Genomic DNA, 14,244 nt, shown 5'->3' on the forward strand with positions numbered 1-14,244 from the left:
ACCCCTCTGTGATCGCGCTGACCCCTGTGTGACTGCATTGACCCCTGAGTGACCGCGCTGACCCGTGTGACCGCACTGACCCCTGTGTGACCGCGCTGACCCCGTGTGACCGCGCTGACCCCTGTGTGACCGCGCTGACCCCTGTGTGACCGCGCTGACCCATGTGTGGCCACGCTGACCCCTGAGTGACCGTGCTGACCCCTGTGTGACCGCGCTGACCCCGGGTGACCGCGCTGACCCCTATGTGACCGCACTGACCCCTCTGTGACCGCGCTGACCCCTGTGTGGCCACACTGACCCCTGTGTGACCGCACTGACCCCTGTGTGACCACGCTAACCCGTGTGACCACAATGACCCCTGTGTGGCCGCGCTGACCCCTGTGTGACGGCACTGACCCCTGTGTGACCGCGCTGACCCCTGTGTGACCGCGCTGACCACTCTGTGACCGCGCTGACCCCTGTGACCGTGCTGACCCCTGTGTGACCGCGCTGACCCCTGTGTGGCTGCGCTGACCCCTGAGTGACCGCGCTGACCCCTGTGTGACCGAGCTGATCCTTGTGTGACCGCGCTGACCCCGGGTGACCGCGCTGACCCCTATGTGACCGCACTGATCCCTCTGTGACCGCGCTGACCCCTGTGTGACCACACTGACCCCTGTGTGACCGCACTGACCCCTGTGTGACCACGCTAACCCCTGTGACAACACTGACCCCTGTGTGGCCGCGCTGACCCCTGTGTGACCGCGCTGACCCCTGTGTGACCGTGCTGACCCCTGTGTGACGGCACTGACCCCTGTGTGACCGCGCTGACCCCTGTGTGACCGCGCTTACCCCTGTGTGACGGCACTGACCCCTGTGTGACCGCGCTGACCCCTGTGTGACCACGCTAACCCGTGTGACCACACTGACCCCTGTGTGGCCGCGCTGACCCCTGTGTGACGGCACTGACCCCTGTGTGACCACGCTAACCCGTGTGTCCACACTGACCCCTGTGTTGCCGCGCTGACCCCTGTGTGACCGCGCTGACCCCTGTGTGACGGCACTGACCCCTGTGTGACCGCGCTGACCCCTGTGTGACCGCGCTGACCCTTGTGTGACCGCGCTGACCCCTGTGTGACGGCACTGACCCCCTGTGTGACCATGCTAACCCGTGTGAACACACTGACCCCTGTGTGACCGCGCTGACCCCTCTGTGACTGCGCTGACCCCTGTGTGACCGCGCTGACCCGTGTGACCGCGCTGACCCCTGTGTGACCGCGCTAACCCGTGTGACCGTGCTGACACCTGTGTGACCGCGCTGACCCCTGTGTGGCCACGCTGACCCCTGTGTGACCGCGCTGACCCCTGTGTGACCGCGCTGACCCCTGTGTGACCGCACTGACCACTGTGTGACCGCACTGACCCCTGTGTGACGGCACTGACCCCTGTGTGACGGCACTGACCCCAGTGTGACCGCGCTGACCCCTGTGTGGCCACGCTGACCCCTGTGTGACCGTGCTGACCCCTGTATGACCGCGCTGACCCCTGTGTTACAGCGCTGACCCCTGTTGGACCGCGCTGACCCCTGTTGGACCGCGCTGATGCCTCTGTGACCGCGCTGACCCCTGTGTGACCGCGCTGACCCCTGTGTGGCCGCGCTGACCCCTGTGTGACCACGCTGACCCCTGTTGGACCGCGCTGATGCCTCTGTGACCGCGCTGACCCCTGTGTTACCGCGTTAACCCCTTGTGACCGCGCTGACCCCTGTGTGACCGCGCTGATCCCTGTATGACCGCGCTGATGCCTCTGTGACCGCGCTGACCCCTGTGTTACCGCGTTAACCCCTGTGTGACCGCGCTGACCCCTGTGTGACCGCGCTGACCCCTGTGTGACTGCACTGACCCCTGTGTGACCGCGCTGACCCCTGTGACTGCGCTGACCCCTGTGTGACCACGCTGACCCCTGTGTGACCACGCTAACCCGTGTGACCACACAGACCCCTGTGTGGCCGCGCTGACCCCTGTGTGACGGCACTGACCCCTGTGTGACCGCACTGACCCCTGTGTGACCGCGCTGACCCCTGTGTGACCGCACTGACCCCTGTGTGACCGCGCTGACCCCTGTGTGACGGCACTGACCCCTGTGTGACCACGCTAACCCGTGTGACCACACTGACCCCTGTGTTGCCGCGCTGACCCCTGTGTGACGGCACTGACCCCTGTGTGACCGCGCTGACCCCTGTGTGACCGCGCTGACCCTTGTGTGACCGCGCTGACCCCTGTGTGACGGCACTGACCCCTGTGTGACCATGCTAACCCGTGTGAACACACTGACCCCTGTGTGACCGCGCTGACCCCTCTGTGACTGCGCTGACCCCTTTGTGACCGCGCTGACCCGTGTGACCGCGCTGACCCCTGTGTGACCGCGCTAACCCGTGTGACCGTGCTGACACCTGTGTGACCGCGCTGACCCCTGTGTGGCCACGCTGACCCCTGTGTGACCGCGCTGACCCCTGTGTGACCGCGCTGACCCCTGTGTGACCGCACTGACCACTGTGTGACCGCGCTGACCCCTGTGTGACGGCACTGACCCCTGTGTGACGGCACTGACCCCAGTGTGACCGCGCTGACCCCTGTGTGGCCACGCTGACCCCTGTGTGACCGTGCTGACCCCTGTATGACCGCGCTGACCCCTGTGTTACAGCGCTGACCCCTGTTGGACCGCGCTGACCCCTGTTGGACCGCGCTGATGCCTCTGTGACCGCGCTGACCCCTGTGTGACCGCGCTGACCCCTGTGTGGCCGCGCTGACCCCTGTGTGACCACGCTGACCCCTGTTGGACCGCGCTGATGCCTCTGTGACCGCGCTGACCCCTGTGTTACCGCGTTAACCCCTGTGTGACCGCGCTGACCCCTGTGTGACCGCGCTGACCCCTGTGTGACTGCACTGACCCCTGTGTGACCGCGTTGACCCCTGTGTGACCGCGCTGACCCGTGTGACCGCGCTGACCCCTGTGTGGCCGCGCTGACCCCTGTGTGACTGCGCTGCCCCATGTGACCGCGCTGACCCCTGTGTGACTGCGCTGACCCCTGTGTGACCGCGCTGACCTCTGTGTGACCGTGCTGACCCCTGTGTGACCGTGCTGACCTCTGTGTGACCGTGCTGACCCCTGTGTGACCGCGCTGACCCATGTGTGACCGCGCTGACCCCTGTGTGACCGCGCTGACCCCTGTGTGAACGCACTGACCCCTGTGTGACCGCGCTGACCCCTGTGTGACGAGCTGACCCCTGTGTGACCGCACTGACCCCTGTGTGACCGCGCTGACCCCTGTGTGACCCACTGACCCCATTGTTTCCACGGTGACCCCTGTGTGACGGCACTGACCCCTGTGTGACCGCGCTGACCCCTGTGTGACCGTGCTGACCCCTGTGTGACCACGCTGACCCCTGTGTGACCACGCTAACCCGTGTGACCACACTGACCCGTGTGTGACCGCGCTGACCCTGTGTGACCGCGCTGACCCCTGGGTGACCGCACTGACCCGTGTGACCACACTGACCCCTGTGTGAACGTGCTGACCCCTGTGTAACCGCGCTGACCCCTGTGTGAACACGCTGACCCCTGTGTGACCGCGCTGCACCGTGTGACCACGCTGACCCCTGTGTGACCGCGCTGACCACATTGTGACCGCGCTGACCACTGTGTGAATGTGCTGACCCCTGTATGACCGCACTGACCCCTGTGTGACCGTGCTGACCACTGTGTGGCCACGCTGACCCCTGTGTGACCGTGCTGACCCCTGTGTGACCGTGCTGACCCCTGTGTGACCGCGCTTACCCCTGTGTGACCACGCTAACCCGTGTGACCACACTGACCCCTGTGTTGCCGCGCTGACCCCTGTGTGACCGCGCTGACCCCTGTGTGACCGCGCTGACCCCTGTGTGACCACGCTGACCCCTGTGTGACCACGCTGACCCCTGTGTGGCCGCGCTGACCCCTGTGTGACCCTCTGACCCCATTGTGGCCGCACTGACCCCTGTGTGACCGTGCTGATCCCTGTGTGACCGCGCTGACCCCTGTTTGACCGCGCTGACCCCTGTGAGACCTTCTGACCCCATTGTGGCCGCACTGACCCCTGTGTGACCGCGCTGATCCCAGTGTGACTGCGCTGAAACCTGTGTGACCGCTCTGACTCCTGTTTGACCGCGCTGACCCCTGTGAGACCGCGCTGACCCCTGTGTGATGCCGCTGACTCCTGTGTGACCGCACTGACCACTGTGTGACCGCGCTGACCCCCGTGTGACCGCGTTGACCCCTGTGTGGCGCCGCTGACCCCTGTGAGACCGCGCTGACCCCTGTGTGACCGCGCTGACTCCTTGAGACCGCGCTGACCCCTGTGTGACCGCGCTGACCCCTGTGAGACCGCGCTGACCCCTGTGTGACGCCGCTGACCCCTGTGAAACCGCGCTGACTCCTGTGTGACCGCGCTGACCCCTGTGTGATCGCGCTGACCCCTGTGTGACTGCATTGACCCCTGTGTGACCGCGCTGACCCGTGTGACCGCACTGACCCCTGTGTGAACGCGCTGACACCTGTGTGACCGCGCTGACCCCTGTGTGACCGCGCTGACCCCTGTGTGACCGCGCTGACCCCCGTGTGACCGCGCTGACCCCTGTTTGACCGCGCTAACCCGTGTGACCGCGCTGACCCCTGTGTGACCGCGCTGACACCGTGTGACCGCGCTGACCCCTGTGTGACCGCGCTGACCGCTGTGAGACCGCGCTGACCCCTGTGTGACGGCGCTGACCCCTGTGTGACCGCACTGACCACTGTGTGACCGCGCTGACCCCTGTGTGATCGCGCTGAGCCCTGTGTGACTGCATTGACCCCTGTTTGACCGCGCGGACCCCTGTGAGACCGCGCTGACCCCTGTGTGACCGCACTGACCACTGTGTGACCGCGCTGACCCCTCTGTGATCGCGCTGACCCCTGTGTGACTGCATTGACCCCTGAGTGACCGCGCTGACCCGTGTGACCGCACTGACCCCTGTGTGACCGCGCTGACCCCGTGTGACCGCGCTGACCCCTGTGTGACCGCGCTGACCCCTGTGTGACCGCGCTGACCCATGTGTGGCCACGCTGACCCCTGAGTGACCGTGCTGACCCCTGTGTGACCGCGCTGACCCCGGGTGACCGCGCTGACCCCTATGTGACCGCACTGACCCCTCTGTGACCGCGCTGACCCCTGTGTGGCCACACTGACCCCTGTGTGACCGCACTGACCCCTGTGTGACCACGCTAACCCGTGTGACCACAATGACCCCTGTGTGGCCGCGCTGACCCCTGTGTGACCGCGCTGGCCCCTGTGTGACCGAGCTGACCCCTGTGTGACGGCACTGACCCCTGTGTGACCGCGCTGACCCCTGTGTGACCGCGCTGACCACTCTGTGACCGCGCTGACCCCTGTGACCGTGCTGACCCCTGTGTGACCGCGCTGACCCCTGTGTGGCTGCGCTGACCCCTGAGTGACCGCGCTGACCCCTGTGTGACCGAGCTGATCCTTGTGTGACCGCGCTGACCCCGGGTGACCGCGCTGACCCCTATGTGACTGCACTGACCCCTCTGTGACCGCGCTGACCCCTGTGTGACCACACTGACCCCTGTGTGACCGCACTGACCCCTGTGTGACCACGCTAACCCCTGTGACAACACTGACCCCTGTGTGGCCGCGCTGACCCCTGTGTGACCACACTGACCCCTGTGTGACCGCACTGACCCCTGTGTGACCACGCTAACCCCTGTGACAACACTGACCCCTGTGTGACCGCGCTGACCCCTGTGTGACGGCACTGACCCCTGTGTGACCGCGCTGACCCCTGTGTGACCACGCTAACCCGTGTGACCACACTGACCCCTGTGTGGCCGCGCTGACCCCTGTGTGACCGCGCTTACCCCTGTGTGACGGCACTGACCCCTGTGTGACCGCGCTGACCCCTGTGTGACCACGCTAACCCGTGTGACCACACTGACCCCTGTGTGGCCGCGCTGACCCCTGTGTGACCGCGCTTACCCCTGTGTGACGGCACTGACCCCTGTGTGACCGCGCTGACCCCTGTGTGACCGCGCTGACCCCTGTGTGACGGCACTGACCCCTGTGTGACCACGCTAACCCGTGTGACCACACTGACCCCTGTGTGGCCGCGCTGACCCCTGTGTGACGGCACTGACCCCTGTGTGACCACGCTAACCCGTGTGACCACACTGACCCCTGTGTGACCACACTGACCCCTGTGTTGCCGCGCTGACCCCTGTGTGACCGCGCTGACCCCTGTGTGACGGCACTGACCCCTGTGTGACCGCGCTGACCCCTGTGTGACCGTGCTGACCCTTGTGTGACCGCGCTGACCCCTGTGTGACGGCACTGACCCCTGTGTGACCGCGCTGACCCCTGTGTGACGGCACTGACCCCTGTGTGACGGCACTGACCCCTGTGTGACTGCGCTGACCCCTGTGTGACGGCACTGACCCCTGTGTGGCCGCGCTGACCCCTGTGTGACCGCGCTTACCCCTGTGTGACGGCACTGACCCCTGTGTGACCGCGCTGACCCCTGTGTGACCGCGCTGACCCCTGTGTGACCACGCTAACCCGTGTGACCACACTGACCCCTGTGTGGCCGCGCTGACCCCTGTGTGACGGCACTGACCCCTGTGTGACCACGCTAACCCGTGTGACCACACTGACCCCTGTGTTGCCGCGCTGACCCCTGTGTGACCGCGCTGACCCCTGTGTGACCACGCTAACCCGTGTGACCACACTGACCCCTGTGTGGCCGCGCTGACCCCTGTGTGACGGCACTGACCCCTGTGTGACCACGCTAACCCGTGTGACCACACTGACCCCTGTGTTGCCGCGCTGACCCCTGTGTGACCGCGCTGACCGCTGTGTGACGGCACTGACCCCTGTGTGACCGCGCTGACCCCTGTGTGACCGCGCTGACCCTTGTGTGACCGCGCTGACCCCTGTGTGACGGCACTGACCCCTGTGTGACCATGCTAACCCGTGTGAACACACTGACCCCTGTGTGACCGCGCTGACCCCTCTGTGACTGCGCTGACCCCTGTGTGACCGCGCTGACCCGTGTGACCGCGCTGACCCCTGTGTGACCGCGCTAACCCGTGTGACCGTGCTGACACCTGTGTGACCGCGCTGACCCCTGTGTGGCCACGCTGACCCCTGTGTGACCGCGCTGACCCCTGTGTGACCGCGCTGACCCCTGTGTGACCGCACTGACCACTGTGTGACCGCGCTGACCCCTGTGTGACGGCACTGACCCCTGTGTGACCGCGCTGACCCCTGTGTGGCCACGCTGACCCCTGTGTGACCGTGCTGACCCCTGTATGACCGCGCTGACCCCTGTGTTACAGCGCTGACCCCTGTTGGACCGCGCTGACCCCTGTTGGACCGCGCTGATGCCTCTGTGACCGCGCTGACCCCTGTGTGACCGCGCTGACCCCTGTGTGGCCGCGCTGACCCCTGTGTGACCACGCTGACCCCTGTTGGACCGCGCTGATGCCTCTGTGACCGCGCTGACCCCTGTGTTACCGCGTTAACCCCTGTGTGACCGCGCTGACCCCTGTGTGACCGCGCTGATCCCTGTGTGGCTGTGCTGACCCCTGTGTGACCGCGCTGACCCCTGTGACTGCGCTGACCCCTGTGTGACCACGCTGACCCCTGTGTGACCGCGCTGACCCCTGTGTGACCGCGCTGACCCGTGTGACCGTGCTGACCCGTGTGGCCGAGCTGACCCCTGTGTGACCTCGCTGACCCCTGTGTGACCGCGCTGACCCCTGGGTGACCGCGCTGACCCCTGTGTGACCGCACGGAACCCTGTATGACTGCACTGACCCCTGTGTGACCGCGCTGACCCCTGTGACCGCGCTGACCCCTGTGTGACCGCGCTGACCCCTGTGTGACCACGCTGACCCCTGTGTGACCGCGCTGACCCCTGTGTGACCGCGCTGACCCGTGTGACCGTGCTGACCCGTGTGGCCATGCTGACCCCTGTGTGACCTCGCTGACTCCTATGTGACCGCGCTGACCCCTGGGTGACCGCGCTGACCCCTGTGTGACCGCACGGAACCCTGTATGACTGCACTGACCCCTGTGTGACCGCGCTGACCCCTGTGACCGCGCTGACCACTGTGTGACCGCGCTGACCCCTGAGTGACCGCGCTGACCCGTGTGACCGTGCTGACCCATGTGGCCGCGCTGACCCCTGTGTGACCTCGCTGACCCGTGTGACCGCGATGACCCCTGTGTGACCGCGATGACCCCTGTGTGACCGTGCTGACCCGTGTGGCCGCGCTGACAGTTGTGTGACCGCGCTGACCCCTGTTGACCGCGCTGACCCCTGTGAGAACGCGCTGACCCCTGTGTGACCGCGCTGACCCCTGTGTGACCGCGCTGACCCCTGTGTGACTGCGCTGACCCGTGTGACCGCACTGACCCCTGTGTGACCGCGCTGACCCCTGTGTGACCGCGCTGACCCGTGTGACCGAGCTGACCCCTGTGTGACCGCGCTGACCCCTGTGTGGCCGCGCTGACCCGTGTGACCGCACTGACCCCTATGTGACCGCGCTGACCCGTGTGACCGCACTGACCCCTATGTGACCGCGCTGACCCCTGTGTGACCACGCTGACCCCTGTGAGACTGCGCTGACCCCTGTGTGACCGAGCTGACCCCTGTGTTACCGTGCTGACCCTGTGTGACCGTGCTGACCCCTGTGTGACCGCGCTGACCCATGTGTGGCCACGCTGACCCATGTGTGACCGTGCTGACCCCTGTATGACCGCGCTGACCCCTGTGTGACCGAGGTGACCCCTGTTGGACCGCGTTGACGCCTGTGTGACCGCGCTGACCCCTGTGTGACCGCGCTGAACCCTGTGTTGACCGCGCTGACCCCTCTGTGACCGCGCTGACCCCTGTGACCGCGCTGACCCCTGTGTGACCGCGCTGACCCCTGTGTGGCTGCGCTGACCCCTGAGTGACCGCGCTGACCCCTGTGTGACCGCGCTGACCCCTGTGTGACCGCGCTGACCCCGGGTGACCGCGCTGACCCCTATGTGACCGCACTGGCCCCTCTGTGACCGCGCTGACCCCTGTGTGACCACACTGACCCCTGTTTGACCACACTGACCCCTGTGTGACCATGCTAACCCGTGTGACCACACTGACCCCTGTGTGGCCGCGCTGACTCATGTGTGACCGCGCTGACCCCTGTGACCGCGCTGACCCCTGTGTGACCGCGCTGACCCCTGTGTGACCACGCTGACCCCTGTGTGACCGCGCTGACCCCTGTGTGACCGCGCTGACCCGTGTGACCGTGCTGACCCGTGTGTCCATGCTGACCCCTGTGTGACCTCGCTGACTCCTATGTGACCGCGCTGACCCCTGGGTTACCGCGCTGACCCCTGTGTGACCGCACGGAACCCTGTATGACTGCACTGACCCCTGTGTGACCGCGCTGACCCCTGTGACCGCGCTGACCACTGTGTGACCGCGCTGACCCCTGAGTGACCGCGCTGACCCGTGTGACCGTGCTGACCCATGTGGCCGCGCTGACCCCTGTGTGACCTCGCTGACCCGTGTGACCGCGATGACCCCTGTGTGACCGCGATGACCCCTGTGTGACCGTGCTGACCCGTGTGGCCGCGCTGACAGTTGTGTGACCGCGCTGACCCCTGTTGACCGCGCTGACCCCTGTGAGAACGCGCTGACCCCTGTGTGACCGCGCTGACCCCTCTGTGACCGCGCTGACCCCTGTGTGACTGCGCTGACCCGTGTGACCGCACTGACCCCTGTGTGACCGCGCTGACCCCTGTGTGACCGCGCTGACCCGTGTGACCGAGCTGACCCCTGTGTGACCGCGCTGACCCCTGTGTGGCCGCGCTGACCCGTGTGACCGCACTGACCCCTATGTGACCGCGCTGACCCGTGTGACCGCACTGACCCCTATGTGACCGCGCTGACCCCTGTGTGACCGCGCTGACCCGTGTGACCGCACTGACCCCTATGTGACCGCGCTGACCCGTGTGACCGCACTGACCCCTATGTGACCGCGCTGACCCCTGTGTGACCACGCTGACCCCTGTGAGACTGCGCTGACCCCTGTGTGACCGAGCTGACCCCTGTGTTACCGTGCTGACCCCTGTGTGACCGCGCTGACCCATGTGAGACTGCGCTGACCCCTGTGTGACCGAGCTGACCCCTGTGTTACCGTGCTGACCCTGTGTGACCGCGCTGACCCCTGTGTGACCGCGCTGACCCATGTGTGACCGTGCTGACCCCTGTATGACCGCGCTGACCCCTGTGTGACCGAGGTGACCCCTGTTGGACCGCGTTGACGCCTGTGTGACCGCGCTGACCCCTGTGTGACCGCGCTGAACCCTGTGTTGACCGCGCTGACCCCTCTGTGACCGCGCTGACCCCTGTGACCGCGCTGACCCCTGTGTGACCGCGCTGACCCCTGTGTGGCTGCGCTGACCCCTGAGTGACCGAGCTGACCCCTGTGTTACCGTGCTGACCCTGTGTGACCGTGCTGACCCCTGTGTGACCGCGCTGACCCCTGTGTGACCGTGCTGACCCCTGTATGACCGCGCTGACCCCTGTGTGACCGAGGTGACCCCTGTTGGACCGCGTTGACGCCTGTGTGACCGCGCTGACCCCGTGTGACCGCGCTGAACCCTGTGTTGACCGCGCTGACCCCTCTGTGACCGCGCTGACCCCTGTGACCGCGCTGACCCCTGTGTGACCGCGCTGACCCCGGGTGACCGCGCTGACCCCTATGTGACCGCACTGGTCCCTCTGTGACCGCGCTGACCCCTGTGTGACCACACTGACCCCTGTTTGACCACACTGACCCCTGTGTGACCATGCTAACCCGTGTGACCACACTGACCCCTGTGTGGCCGCGCTGACCCATGTGTGACCGCGCTGACCCCTGTGTGACGGCACTGACCCCTGTGTGACCGCGCTGACCCCTGTGTGAACGCGCTGACCCCTGTGTGACGGCACTGACCCCTGTGTGACCGCGCTGACCCCTGTGTGACCACGCTAACCCGTGTGACCACACTGACCCCTGTGTGGCCGCGCTGACCCCTGTGTGACGGCACTGACCGCTGTGTGACCACGCTAACCCGTGTGACCACACTGACCCCTGTGTTGCTGCGCTGACCCCTGTGTGACCGCGCTGACCCCTGTGTGACCGCGCTGACCCCTTTGTGACGGCACTGAGCCCTGTGTGACCGCGCTGACCCCTGTGTGACCGCGCTGACCCCTGTGTGACCACGCTGACCCCTGTGTGATGGCACTGACCCCTTTGTGACCGCGCTGACCCCTGTGTGACCGCGTTGACCCCTGTGTGACTGCGCTGACCCCTGTGTGACCGCGCTGCCCTGTTTGACCGCACTGACCCCTGTGTGACCGCGCTGACCCCTGTGTGACTGCGCTGATCCCTGTGTGACCGCGCTGACCCTTGTGTGGCCACGCTGACCCCTGTGTGACCGCGCTGACCCCTGTGTGACCGCGCTGACCCCTGTTGTTACCGCGCTGACGCCTGTGTGACTGCGCTGACCCCTGTGTGACCGCGCTGACCCCTGTGTGACTGCACTGACCCCCGTGTGGCCGCGCTGACCCCTGTGTGACCGCGCTGACCCCTGAGTGACCGTGCTAACCCTGTGGCCGAGCTGACCCCTGTGACCGTGCTGACCCCTGTGTGACCGCGCTGACCCCTGTGTGGCTGCGCTGACCCCTGAGTGACCGCGCTGACCCCTGTGTGACCGAGCTGATCCTTGTGTGACCGCGCTGACCCCGGGTGACCGCGCTGACCCCTATGTGACCGCACTGACCCCTCTGTGACTGCGCTGACCCCTGTGTGACCACACTGACCCCTGTGTGACCGCACTGACCCCTGTGTGACCACGCTAACCCCTGTGACAACACTGACCCCTGTGTGGCCGCGCTGACCCCTGTGTGACCGTGCTGACCCCTGTGTGACGGCACTGACCCCTGTGTGACCGCGCTGACCCCTGTGTGACCGCGCTGACCCCTGTGTGACCACGCTAACCCGTGTGACCACACTGACCCCTGTGTGGCCGCGCTGACCCCTGTGTGACGGCACTGACCCCTGTGTGACCACGCTAACCCGTGTGACCACACTGACCCCTGTGTTGCCGCGCTGACCCCTGTGTGACCGCGCTGACCCCTGTGTGACGGCACTGACCCCTGTGTGACCGCGCTGACCCCTGTGTGACCGCGCTGACCCTTGTGTGACCGCGCTGACCCCTGTGTGACGGCACTGACCCCTGTGTGACCGCGCTGACCCCTCTGTGACTGCGCTGACCCCTGTGTGACCGCGCTGACCCGTGTGACCGCGCTGACCCCTGTGTGACCGCGCTAACCCGTGTGACCGTGCTGACACCTGTGTGACCGCGCTGACCCCTGTGTGGCCACGCTGACCCCTGTGTGACCGCGCTGACCCCTGTGTGACCGCGCTGACCCCTGTGTGACCGCACTGACCACTGTGTGACCGCGCTGACCCCTGTGTGACGGCACTGACCCCTGTGTGACGGCACTGACCCCAGTGTGACCGCGCTGACCCCTGTGTGGCCACGCTGACCCCTGTGTGACCGTGCTGACCCCTGTATGACCGCGCTGACCCCTGTGTTACAGCGCTGACCCCTGTTGGACCGCGCTGACCCCTGTTGGACCGCGCTGATGCCTCTGTGACCGCGCTGACCCCTGTGTGACCGCGCTGACCCCTGTGTGGCCGCGCTGACCCCTGTGTGACCACGCTGACCCCTGTTGGACCGCGCTGATGCCTCTGTGACCGCGCTGACCCCTGTGTTACCGCGTTAACCCCTGTGTGACCGCGCTGACCCCTGTGTGACCGCGCTGATCCCTGTGTGGCTGTGCTGACCCCTGTGTGACCGCGCTGACCCCTGTGACTGCGCTGACCCCTGTGTGACCACGCTGACCCCTGTGTGACCGCGCTGACCCCTGTGTGACCGCGCTGACCCGTGTGACCGTGCTGACCCGTGTGGCCGAGCTGACCCCTGTGTGACCTCGCTGACCCCTGTGTGACCGCGCTGACCCCTGTGTGACTGCGCTGACCCGTGTGACCGTGCTGACCCCTGTGTGACCGCGCTGACCCCTGTGTGACCACGCTGACCCCTGTGTGACCGCGCTGACCCCTGTGTGACCGCGCTGACCCGTGTGACCGTGCTGACCCGTGTGGCCATGCTGACCCCTGTGTGACCTCGCTGACTCCTATGTGACCGCGCTGACCCCTGGGTGACCGCGCTGACCCCTGTGTGACCGCACGGAACCCTGTATGACTGCACTGACCCCTGTGTGACCGCGCTGACCCCTGTGACCGCGCTGACCACTGTGTGACCGCGCTGACCCCTGAGTGACCGCGCTGGCCCGTGTGACCGTGCTGACCCATGTGGCCGCGCTGACCCCTGTGTGACCTCGCTGACCCGTGTGACCGCGATGACCCCTGTGTGACCGCGATGACCCCTGTGTGACCGTGCTGACCCGTGTGGCCGCGCTGACAGTTGTGTGACCGCGCTGACCCCTGTTGACCGCGCTGACCCCTGTGAGAACGCGCTGACCCCTGTGTGACCGCGCTGACCCCTGTGTGACCGCGCTGACCCCTGTGTGACTGCGCTGACCCGTGTGACCGCACTGACCCCTGTGTGACCGCGCTGACCCCTGTGTGACCGCGCTGACCCGTGTGACCGAGCTGACCCCTGTGTGACCGCGCTGACCCCTGTGTGGCCGCGCTGACCCGTGTGACCGCACTGACCCCTATGTGACCGCGCTGACCCGTGTGACCGCACTGACCCCTATGTGACCGCGCTGACCCCTGTGTGACCACGCTGACCCCTGTGAGACTGCGCTGACCCCTGTGTGACCGAGCTGACCCCTGTGTTACCGTGCTGACCCTGTGTGACCGTGCTGACCCCTGTGTGACCGCGCTGACCCATGTGTGGCCACGCTGACCCATGTGTGACCGTGCTGACCCCTGTATGACCGCGCTGACCCCTGTGTGACCGAGGTGACCCCTGTTGGACCGCGTTGACGCCTGTGTGACCGCGCTGACCCCTGTGTGACCGCGCTGAACCCTGTGTTGACCGCGCTGACCCCTCTGTGACCGCGCTGACCCCTGTGACCGCGCTGACCCCTGTGTGACCGCGCTGAC

Source organism: Scyliorhinus torazame, chromosome 9 (assembly GCF_047496885.1).
Source record: "Scyliorhinus torazame isolate Kashiwa2021f chromosome 9, sScyTor2.1, whole genome shotgun sequence".
NCBI lineage: Eukaryota > Metazoa > Chordata > Chondrichthyes > Carcharhiniformes > Scyliorhinidae > Scyliorhinus > Scyliorhinus torazame.